Source organism: Babylonia areolata, chromosome 1 (genome assembly GCF_041734735.1).
Source record: "Babylonia areolata isolate BAREFJ2019XMU chromosome 1, ASM4173473v1, whole genome shotgun sequence".
Classification (NCBI taxonomy): Eukaryota; Metazoa; Mollusca; class Gastropoda; order Neogastropoda; family Buccinidae; genus Babylonia; species Babylonia areolata.
In genome coordinates, this window is record NC_134876.1 from 61,131,168 (window position 1) to 61,141,808 (window position 10,641).

Consider the following 10,641-nt stretch of genomic DNA (forward strand, 5'->3'; position numbering starts at 1 on the left):
CATGGAGGCCAAAAGAAGCGCTTCAAAGACACTCTGAAAGCTTTTCTGAAGGCCTTCAACATCAGCCACGATACATGGGAGCTGAATGCAATGGACAGACCAAAGTGGCGTTCAGCTGTCCACAAAGGCGCCAAATCCTGTGAGGCCAACAGAATCGCTGCAGCAGAGCAACGCAGACAGGCCAGGAAAAGCAGTGCCAGCAAGTCCCCGACAGCCGCCACCATCCCCTGTCCACACTGCGTCAGAACCTTCCGGGCGCAGATTGGCCTGACCAGTCATCTGCGCACCCACAGAGCCCAACCCACCCACCCCCAGGATGACTAGATGGTCTTCGTCGATCCCGACGGACGAACCACACAGGTGCTATTTGAGAATGGGAGACAAGAATGAAATAAAACAAATAAACGAAGTAAACAAACAGGTAAAAAAACAACAACTAAAATACATAACAAAATCAAAGAAAGATAGAAGGAGACCTGGTATTTAACATAAAAAAGGCCAAAGAGGTAATCAATAGGTTGTGGTCGTGTGTGCTGTTTATGACCCAGGAAGATCTCTTCAGATAAGATAGCAGATCTCTGCGGGGGAAAAATGGGAATTCGCTGTCGCATGTCTTGTGAAAATACTCCAAGCCTTCTTCAGATCTTGTCTTCTCACTTGTATTTGAACTGTGTCTGTCTCTCCTGTGTTGTTTCTTTGTCCGTCTGCCTCTGCTTCTGCCACTCTCTGTCTCTCTCGTCTCCGCGCCTCCCCCCCCTCCCACTCTCTCCTGCTGGCTCTCAATTCTGCTTCTGTCTGTCTTTGTCTCTGTCTCTCTCTGTCTGTCTGCCTGTCTGTCTGTCTCTCAGTCTGTCTCTCAGTCTGTCTGTCTGTCTGTCTGTCTGTCTCTCTTGCTGGTTATCACTTCCATTATCTCGGTTTCATTTTTTCTCTCTTCCGTTAAAGTGTGTGTGTGTGTGTGTGTGTGTGTGTGTGTGTGTGTGTGTGTGTGTGAGAGAGAGAGAGAGAGAGAGAGAGAGAGTTTGCGCGTGTGTACGTGCGTGCGTGTGTGTCTACATTTGTGAGTTGTCCATGCGTGTGATATATACCAATTAATGAACAAGAAATTAGCAAAATAATTTTTCTTGGTGTCTGAAACTGGCAGAATAATAGTGTTCAATGCTGTTAGTTCACACAGATAGAGGAAAGGCCTCAAATCGTGGTTCCCGCTTCACTGTCTAGTCAAAAGACACAGAAGGGGAACTGAAGATGCTAACACCACGACATTCACCAATCTAGAAAAAAACACACACAGAAGATCATAAATGCTACAGTTTTCTTTAATCGTTCAGCTGGTGTCGCTGACAAACCAGTCATCTACAGACAGTCCATTCTTTTTTTTTTTCTTTCAGCCTGATGCAAAGCATAAATTCACAAACACTGTCGAACCTAAAAGTACACTCTCTGGCTGTGAAATCTGGCAGCAGCTAAAATTGGTGATAATGAACACACGTGAATGCATGTTGTCCCATTTGCTAATTTCATTCAGAAAAATCCGATGCTGTTAGCGATGAAGGTTCTCTCCACATGACCGTTGCAGGGCAAGCAGTAGGGTTTTCTCGCCTGTTATTTTTCATCTTTGGTCTTTTGATGGAGAAATGTGTCAGCCAAACTTCTCCATTGTTCAGTATCTTCAACAGTCCTGCTGCTTTTCCAGTTCCAACTGGCATGGAAGCCTTGTCACATCATGTTAGAGCATGAAGAGAAAGCAGCAAACGTCGACTGTCTGTGAACTCACGAATCAAGTGGTTGACGGGCGCGCGCAATAGCCGAGTGCTTAAAGCGTTGGACTTTCAATCTGAGGGTTCCGGGTTCGAATCTTGGTAACGGCGCCTGGTGGGTAAAGGGTGGAGATTTTTCCGATCTCCCAGGTCAACATGTGTGCAGACCTGCTTGTGCCTGAACCCCCTTCGTGTGTATACGCAAGCAGAAGATCAAATACGCACGTTAAAGATCCTGTAATCCATGTCAGCGTTCGGTGGGTTATAGAAACAAGAACATACTCAGCATGCACACCCCCGAAAACAGAGTATTGCTGCATTCATGGCGGGGTAAAAACGGTCATACATGTAAAAGCCCGCTCGTGTACATGCTAGTGAGAGTGGGAGTTGCAGCCCACGAACGAAGGAGAAGAAGAAGAAGAATCAAGTGGTTGATGTTCCAACACCTATTTTTTTCCTCCTTGCCTGGGGGAATAAAAATCAAAATGTCCTGAGCTCTTGCACTGGCAGGATGTGTCAGCAATACATGAATGACAATGTCCTCTCTGATGACATTTTACGATCTGATGCTCTGCACACTGTATTGCAGTTTGATTTGTTGTGAGACCCGCGTTACTCCTGACATGTATCACTGAGCTGAATGATTCCAAAGAGCTGATCCGAGGGCATGGATGAAGCGCTGCTTTTCTGTCAGCGTTACAAAGCAAAACTGATCCGTGCACGACTGGAGCATCATGGCTAATGCAAAGTGCACAGCCTCCCACATTTTCCTCTAGCACTCCCTCCTCCAGTACTATCTTATCTCCCCCTGTAACCCCACCCACCCTCTCTCCATCCGTAGACACCCGCTTCCTAGTCTGGCGCATTACAATGAGACGACTCTCCTCCACTGCATTGTGAGAAAATTTGAATTTCTTCAACTGGTTTATTCGTTCATTTTCTTTAACATTTAACGATTATCCATTTATCCAAACTGCGTATATCACATGTGCACAGAAAGACCAAAGAAAGTAAGAGAGAGAGAGAGAGAGAGAGAGAGAGAGAGAGAGAAGGACAGGGTGAGAGAGAGAGAGTGTGTGTGTGAGATAGATAGATGGAGAGAGAGAGAGAGAGAGAGAGAGAGAGAGAGAGATACACACACACACACACACACACACACACACACACACACACACACACACACACACAAGTAGACAGTAGTAACCGTGCCTGTGTGGAGCACACAACAGGCTGCAAAATAGAACCAGTGTATTGATATTGTTGTTAGGTATAGAATTCGTGTGTTTGTGTGGGCTTAACTGGAGACAGAGAAAATGGTGGTAAGAACTGAATCAGATCACAGAAAATGAAATAGATTAAGAAATGATATTTCTGTCTCTTCTCATTTAGCGATCTCTAGCCCTATATTAAGATTCCGAAATATCTCTATGAAAGAAAAGTCAATAAGAGACCTAATCCTTTTAGATTAAAGACTGAATACCAAAAAGCAAACCCAGTAGCAGCAATACTGAACCCTACTCTTCAGTGAGTGAAGATCAGTCGATACACTCCCAATAGCCAGCCATCCCACCTACCGTCAGAAGGAGTCATCGTGTTGAACTTTGCCCAATGTCTGCTCACAGCCTGTGAAATCTGAAATGAGGATCTGTCCCCTTTCACACTCCTTCTCCCTTCACACAGATTGCTTGCCGACCACTGGCTGACCTTTTTCAGTGGAACTCTCCACACTTGATACAGACCAGTGTTTGCCATGGGGACACTCCGCTGATGGGGCCTGGCTTCTTCGTAAGATAGAAACAAGTTAGTTTGGTCTGCCACAGAGAGAGAGAGAGAGAGAGAGAGAGAGAGAGAGAGAGAGAGAGAGAGAGACAGACAGACAGACAGACAGACAGGCAGAGACAGAGAGGGGAAGCGAAGGGGTGTGGGGGTGAGAGTGGGTGGGCAGACAGGGTAGGGGGAGGGTTGGAGGGTGAGACTAGCAGTTCATTTCCGGTTGTTTTATTCTTTCAGACGAAAGCAAACATAACCAAGGTCTCCAGTCTGAAAAGAAATGATGTGACATTATTATTTTTCTTTCTTTCTTTCATTCTTTCTTTTCTTTGATTTTTTTTCCCATCTTGTATCTGTTGAACCCCAGCTGAGAAGCTCAATATAGTGATCATTTTAAACAAGATGTACACATGAACTCATGGACTCTCCCTTTTTTCTGTTTTCCTCTTTATTTCTTTGTCTCTGTTTCTGTCTCTCTCTGTCTCTGTGTTTCTCCCTGTGTGTCTGTCTCCACCTCTCTTTCACACACACACACACACACACACACACACACACACACACACACACACACACACACACACATATATATATATATATATGCATCTGCCACTCTCTCCTCCTCCTCCTCTCTCTTGACTGAGGATGACTGGGGTTTGGCCACTAATCCCCATAATAAGTCACCACAAGACGTACTATGAATGGACACCAAGTGTGTCAAAAGTCCTCAGCAAGTCAATGACGTCAAGTGCAGACACTCTGGTGCGCCAAATGGGTCAAAAGGAGGAGGAGGAGGAGGAGGAGGAGGCGGCGGCAGGGGAGGCCGACAACTCTAAAGCTGAAATGTCATGCTTCCTGCCACGCAGACAGGAGCTTGCAGCTGGAGGCGATGCAAAAAACAACAACACAAAACAAACAAACAAAAAGAAAAAAAAACACACACAAAAAACAACCTAAAACACCCACTCTGGCACGTGGAAAGCGGTCCGATTCTTCTGAAGGAAAAGAAACTGCTGAATCTAGGTTCAGAAGAGCGCTTTGCATTATTTTAGAATGTGGGTTGGTTGCTTTTCTCTGGGTTCTCTGGGTAGCAGGTTTTTGTTCTCTTCGTGTGTTTGTGGGTGTTTTTCTTTTGTATTTATTATTATTTTTTTAACAGTACAATATAATGTAATGCGATGCAATACAATACAATACAATGCAGTACAGTAAAATTCAATACAACTCAATACAATGCAATACAATACAATGCAGTACAGTACAATACAATACAATGCAATGCAGTACAGTACAATACAATACAATGCAACACAACACAACACAATACAACACAATACATTACAATACAATACAACACAGTAGCCTACATGTTTTATTCATCCAAAGACGAAGTCGCTCACACCACATTCACATTTTCTCATTCCACAATACTGACGCACATCATAAGCGTGCCAAAATGTTGAACAAAAATGAGCAACATGAGTGTGAAGGAAGAAGACAGAAAAGAAAAAAAAAGAGAGAGAAGAGAATAGAATGAAAGAAAGAGAGAGAGACAGAGACAGACACGGGAGAGAGTGGCAAGGCAGACAAAACACAGCCAGGCAGACAACGGACAGACAGACAGACAGACAGGCAGACAGACAGACAGACAGACATGCACCACCACCAAGGCATGGCAACAACAAGACACACAAAACCAGTCATCAGTCCCCTCTTGTTGCTCTGCTGATGATAACCCAATCCCAATTGTCCCCACCCCCCACCCCCAATTATCAGCCCCCCCCCACCCCCTAATTGTCCCCCCACCCCACCCCAATTGTCCCCACCTCCCCATTGTCCCTCCACCTCCATTCACCTCCACCCCCCCCGCCCCCCCAATCATCATCAATATCATGCCCCACTCCACTCCTCTTCGTTCTCCTCCTCTTCCACACCCACCTTACCACAATTTTCTCCATTCATTTTTGTTGCCAGCAGCGATCACAACAACTGCGTCTGTCTGTGTGTCTGTCTGTGTCTGTGGTTGTGTGTCTGTGTTTGTAAGTCTTTCTCTCTCTCCTTCTGTGTGTGTGTGTGTGTGTGTGTGTGTGTGTGTGTGTGTGTGTGTGTGTGTGTGTGTGCGTGCGTCGTGTGTGTGTGTGTGTGTGTGTGGGCGTGCGTCGTGTGTGTGTGTGTGTGTGTGTGTGTGTGTGTGTGTGTCTGTGTGTGTGTGTGTGTGTGTGTGTGTGTTCGTTTCTCTCTCTCTCTCTCTCTCTCTCTCTATATATATATATATATATATCTGTTTGCATGTGCGTGTATATATATATATGTGTGTGTGTGTGTGTGTGTGTGTGTGTGTGTGTGTGTGTGTGTGTGTGTGTGTGTTTGCACGTGCATGTGTATATAATCTTTATGCAGACCAGCATGTGTGTGTGGGCGCCTGCATGTGTCTTCCACCACAAACTGTTGTTCCTAACGTCTCCGTGCATCCTTACAAGTCAAGACAGACAGAGAGAGAGAGAGAGAGAGAGAGAGGGAGAGAGAGAGAGTGAGGGAGAGAAAGAGTGTGTGTGTTTGCGTGCTTGCGTGCGTGCTTGCGTGCGTGTGTGCGTGCGCGCGCGTGTGTGTGTGTTTGTGTTTTTTGGTGTGTGTGTGTGTGTGTGTGAAAGAGAGAGAGAGAGAGAGAGAGAGAGAGAGAGAGAGAGTGAGTGTGTGTGTGTGGCGGATGAGGTGGTCGGGGAGAGGGGTGGGTGGGTCTGTTGTTCCAGTGACAAAAATCCAATTTGTCTCTCCGTGAGGCAGTGAAGACCCACATTGGCACGAACACGGCGCCATACTTTCCCCACGTGGTTATCAACCGCTTGTTTGCAACAACCCTTGTGATTAGGTTTGTCGCTGCATCCGTAATAGATGTATGGTTCCTGATGTCTTACTGTCTGCGAGGATTTTCTTTCTTGCTTTCTTTCTTTCCTTTGTAACTGTAGGGAGGGTGAAGGTAGGAAGAGGTGGGAGGTGGTGTGTGGGGATGGTGATGGGGAGGGGTAGGCCTACATGCATTTTCTTCAGATATCATATGGTGTGTGTTTGTTCAATTCTGATGACGGGGATACTAGCGTGCGTACGCGCGTGCATGTGTGCATTTTCGTGTGTATGTGTGTGTGTGGGGGGGGTGGGTGGGGGATGGGGGGTGGGGGGTGGTTGCGTGCGTGTGCACTTTGTGACTCTCTGTGTACCGTAGCTCTGGCAGAGAACTTTAAGGTTCTCATGGTCAAATGTTTGGAATGGAGAATTGAATCCTCAGTTGTACCGATTCATACAAACAAATTAGAAAATGCACACACACACACACACACACACACGCACACATTCAAACACGCACGTTCGCGCGCGCACACCCACACGCAGACACAGACAGACAGACAGACAGACACAGACACACCACTCACTCGCACACACAGGCTGGCAGTAAAGAAGCACAAAAACAGAAAGTGGTGATAGTTGTCTGAGTTCATAATATCACTCCTCCTCCCTTCGTTCTCGTCTCATCTGGCAAACGCTGCATGCAAACGAATGACGCATTTCCCGGGACTTCGTCATTATTGTATTACGTCACCAGGCCAAAGAGACCATATGGACGGCTTCAAGACACGACAGAGTCCCATAAAGAGAGGGAGGAATATACAGAATCGAATCGCGAGATTGGTCGCTGGTTTCTCTGATGCTTCTGTTAGAGTTGCCCGACTCTCTATCTGTCTTGCTGCATGTGAATGGGCTGATTATTTACGCAGGGTCGATGGTTCCAGTGGCCTAATTCTCTGTGCTTCAAAGCAACTGGTGCAGTTACATAACCGTGTTCTAAAAGTGCTGTGGATTCTTGTTGTGGTCCGCTAGCCTTCGTCTCTTGTCTCTCTCTCTCTCATTTTATTTTATTTTTTTATTGTTCTTTTTTTAGTATCTTGTCCTTAATCTGAGAAGAAAATGCTTCTTTGATCTGTAAATCAAACACATGTTGCATGCACTCTATTTTGTTGTGACTTCTGTTGTTATGGGGTCAGAGGTCTGACAAAACAATTTTGACTTTGTTCCTCAATTCAGTTCAAAATACTTTATTGTCTGCTTCAACCAAAACAGAAAATTCTCTTTAGGCTCACTTAAAATAAATCAAAATAAAATACCCGTCAGCAAAAATCAAAGAGAAAAAACAAACTGACACACCCTTCACTGATCACCATGCACACATCAATTATAATGTAAAATGAAAAACATGTGGGTAAGATACTATTACATTATGATTTAGAGTGTAACAACTGTGTGTGTGTGTTGCGAGTGTGTGTTGCGTGTGTGTCCGTGCGTGTGCATGCATCGTTATATCCCCTTTCTTACGCATGCGCGCACATAAGCAGCACCGCACGCTCTCATTATTTGATTTTATTTATTTATTTATTTATTTATTCAATCATTTATTCATCCATTAATTTTTCTCTTTTCTATTGATTATTCATTTATTCATTTGTGTATTTTTTTAATTTTTTTTTTACAATTTTATTTTTGTTTATTCTATTTCCCCTCAAGACCTAACAAAGCACATTGGGTTACGCTGCTGGTCGGGCATCTATGTAGCAGATGTGGTGTAGCGTGTACGGATTTGTCCGAACTCACTGACGCCTCCTTGAGTAAACTTGAAATCATCTGAAATCCCAAGCATTAGCTTTTATTTCTGGAGAATTCGTGAGTCATGGTTCATTGGCGTCAGGACCACATGCAGAGAATGCGGTGATTCTGCAAGCCTGTTTAAGAGGACTGGGGATTAGAACAAACGGGGAGATTGTGTCAGGGAGGGAGGGGAGGGATGGAAAAGACATTGGTATCAGGGCACCAGTAAGGAGGTAAACGGCCGGGTGGGGTATGAGGGGAGGGGGCGGGGGGGTAGGAAAGACACGTTCTCAATAGAACATCATGGAAAAACCAAGATCGAGTTCTTGGTCGTTTCAAATGGGAGCTCACTGCTCTTTCAACAACTACAGATACGTTTGTCTTTTCCTCTCTTTCTCTTCACGCCACACGATGGTTGGAAACGACACCGTCTGAATGAACTCATTACTACGGTTTCAGCTACAGACTGTCCCCGGCGATTTGCTGGAGAATAGCCCAAGATTACACGGCAGACTTCCCTTGAACGAGATCGTTTCCTAAAACTGGAGTTGTGTCTCTCGGAGTTCACCAGTGTTTTAAAAAGCAGTAACTGAATCCCCCAAAAGACCCCTGACATTCCCAGACAGAATAAACCTCGCAGGCAGTTTAGGGAAGGGAGTTGGTGGGATTGAAGGGTGTGTGTGTTGTGTGTGTGTGTGTGTGTGTGTGTGTGTGTGTGTGGATGGGGGTGGAGGCTGAGAGAGAGACAGAGACAGAGAGACAAAGACAGAGACAGAGAGAGATGAAAAACGTGTTTGAGATGAAGGGGAAAAAACGTACGACTCTTGAGACAAATTTGGTAAAAGTTGTAGAAATCTTTCGAAATGCGTAAACAAAATTGTCTACTGGCTTGAGTATTTTGGCGTTCTGCGTAACAGGGACAAGACCTCACTTGACCTTCATAACCCCATCACTGACGACCACACAGTTAACTCTTTCCATACGAACGGCGAAAGAGACGACGTTAACAGCGTTTCACCCCAATTACCATCATCAAAATATTGCAAGCGGAAGGCTCTTATACTGAAGACGTGAATGTTGACAAAGAAAACCACAATTCTGACGACTGAAGCTAAAGGTTGGGTCATTCAGACACCCACTGGACATCCGAGGGGTCTGTGTAGAGGAGAAGAGAGGACTGGCCGTACTGAGTGAGTTAAAAAAAAAAGTTGTATGCATCCGGGATATAAAACGGCATTTCTTCTTTGTTCCAAACGTTTGGACTTTGCAGTATTTTCAGAGGGCCTTCTCTGTGAGTTTGTAAATGCCGTCATTTGTACGTTCTGTTAAACAGTTGCTGTAAATGATTTTGTGATTTTGAAATATTGGAGATTGCCAGATCAAACATTGAAAGGAGGCGAAACAGATGACAGGTGGGAAGTTTCTGGGTTTCTTATGTTCCTGCACTTTCCTGTATAAGAACACTGGTTACAGATGGGTTGTAACATACACCGTTAAAAATGAAGCCAAGCTAAATATTATGAACATATCTATAAATACGAGTACGTTTCACTCAAAGGGATGTATATATCAGCTGAGTTCAAAACAAATATGAATTGTTCTTACATTAACATGACGGCAGTGACAAGAAAGGAAACCACGAAAAAAAAAAAGAACACACACCAAGAGAATTTAAAACAGATAGATAGATAGATAGATAGACAGATAGATTGATTGACGGATAGGAAAATAAATAAATGAATAAACAATAAATAAATAACTGGGGTGGCTCAGAGTAGCGGTACTTTTTCATAAAGAAGGGCTGCTATTTTTTTTCCCCAAATAATACTTCTCCACTTATACCCCCTACCCCTATTAAAAAAAAAGAAAAGAAAAAAAGAAAAAAAAGAAAAAAAGAAAGCAAGGAGGAGTTAGAATTAAACTGGAAGTACGAAAACAAAACCCACTGCCAGATTTTCCCCCAAATGGCATTCCAGTCACAATCCACGTAAAGTGGCGCCTATATCGAATCTCCCCCTCTCCCTGTCTGTGCATGAGTGTTGGATGGAAGGGTTCCTGGTACCATGAGAGATGTGTCTGTCACTGACGACGTTCAAATAGGACTGAGCTACATCCCACCCACCAACTCTCTCAACTCGCAGCACTTAGCATTGTGAAATCAACGTTTTTTTTCTTCTTTTTGTTTGTCTACACTAATGTGAGCCAGTCAAAATTATAAAGCTTATTTCATTCTTGTTTTTATGTGTGACTGGCTTCAATGTTTTTTAATTCAAGTTTTTTTTACAGCATTCTTGCAAAATGAAAACTAATTTGATATACACATTTAGATTTCAATTGATATATATATATATATATATATATATATATATATATACATATATACACACATTTTACCTAATACATAAACACAAACATGATTACTACTTAGCAATTGAAAAAAAAGAACAAACAAACAAAAACACACACATGCACTCATGAC